Source organism: Amphimedon queenslandica, unplaced genomic scaffold (genome assembly GCF_000090795.2).
Source record: "Amphimedon queenslandica unplaced genomic scaffold, v1.1 AMPQUscaffold_6224_Cont21815, whole genome shotgun sequence".
Lineage (NCBI taxonomy): Eukaryota > Metazoa > Porifera > Demospongiae > Haplosclerida > Niphatidae > Amphimedon > Amphimedon queenslandica.
In genome coordinates this window covers 1-1827 of record NW_003553482.1, presented here as the reverse complement: position 1 = coordinate 1827, position 1827 = coordinate 1, and the positions used below count along the sequence as shown (strand labels likewise).

The following is a 1827-nucleotide window of genomic DNA, read 5'->3' as shown; positions in this document are numbered from 1 at the left end:
TATAATAAATTTATTGATGATTATTTAGTAACTGAAGCTACTTTACCAACAAACATTGGAGCAGTAAGATCATTTCACATTATTATACTTTGAAGTTGCTTGTTTTAGATTGGTAATACAAGTTCATCTAGTAGTTTCATGGCTTTGGCAGTTAGTACTGGATTTATATTAAGTATATTATCCTTATGTGGTGACATGTAATATATTATATTTTTTATTTTAGTCATCATAATAATAGGAATAGCTTCTTGTGTTGTCATCGTGCTCATTGTTGTAATTTACAGGCATAATAAAAACAAACAACCTCACAATGAAGAGCAGGCACATGACAATCCAATGTTTCACCATGATGAAATTAAAGATGCTCAAGTAAAAGAGCTAGGCTCAATCCAATGAGAGCTATAATGAATCTAGTGTGCTGTATTTTGTTTTACCCTTAAATGAACTCAAGTCCCAATTTTTTGCTTTATTTTTTCTAATTTTTATTAAACTTTTTATATTTTTAAACAAGCCGCACAATTTTTTGTTTAAGTAAAATTTTATCAGAAAGCCTTACCTTTTTTATTTTATGGGTGGGGCCCGTATGTTTGCATTCATTAGGAAATGGTTCGCAGTACTACATCTAGGCTGAGGTACAGTCGTGTAACTGAGGATGAGGATGGTCTGGAGGATGCAGCTGCTGATCCAAGGGACGACTGCAAGTATAACTTATTCTGTAGAATTCTCTTTTGGTAAGTGGAACAAAAAGCCTCCGTAGAATTGAGTATATTTGAACCCAAATACAGTCTTTTATGAGCTCAATGATAATGGCTGCCACTGTCACAGAAATAATGATTATTTCATGCTTGTGATATCACTGGTGCGTGTGTGTGCATGCCCAATTTATTTTGCTCCTAACCAGTGTTCTTGCTGCCATGTTGTAAATTTATCTTTGTACAAACTGTATATTAGAGACAGGTTGGGCTTAGGTATATTACTATAAAAACAGCAGTGTAATTACATGTTCTGTAAGCAAAAAACAACAGAATAAACAAAAGTATAATAGTCAAAGTATATAGTCAATCTGTCTTTATTTTATATTCTCATAGTCGCCCCAGCCACCAGTGCCAGATTTTATTCAATTAACACTGTTCCTAACTTCCAACCAACTTTATTGCATGAGTGAAAGTTGCTACATGTTATAAATGGTTATTTCATGGTAAAGTAATTTTATGGAGAGCCAACACTACAAGAGCAATCCAATCACACATTATAGTAATCTGCTTTGGCCCTGACTACCTTTGGCTTTTATTAAATATGTAATAACAATTATAGCATTAGTGTCCAACCAATAGTAATACATATGTGGTTAATGTTGATTGTACTCCAAATTAATCTTTAGTGTCATTATTTAACTATTATACTGTCAACTTGTTATTATGTTTCTTTTCTTAAAGTTGGTTGGATCCATTATTCTGTATTCGTTTTAAGAAGCCAAGTCTTGATCACACTGATCTCTATGCTCATCCTTCTGAATGTGACGCATCATATCTTCATAATAAGTTCATGAGGTAGTCACCACAGTTACATGTATACATCTAAAATGAGGATCAATTATATCATTAGATATTGGTCTAGTAGGAGGACAGAAAATGTTAGACTGTGGTATGTTCTCTTTAAGTGTTTCTGGTGGAGAATAATAATGATTCAGATATTAGCATTAATCCTAGTATGTGTATTTACTATTAGACTATTATGTATTGTACTTATTATTAGGTAGCTATATTTGTGACTGAGTCTGAAGTCCTTGGACACTTAACTAGTTATTTTGTAATCATAAATCCAACA

The 1827-nt window shown here is 32.5% G+C and overlaps 1 long non-coding RNA gene across 1 annotated transcript; it reads left to right on the top strand.

Annotated features, from left to right (window-relative positions):
• The first annotated feature begins 20 nt into the window (after positions 1-20).
• On the top strand, positions 21-555 carry LOC109592125 (uncharacterized). Its single transcript, XR_002190189.1, has 3 exons — positions 21-63; positions 109-172; positions 224-555. It is a non-coding gene; the product is annotated as an uncharacterized LOC109592125 (long non-coding RNA).
• Positions 556-1827: the final 1272 nt, after the last annotated feature.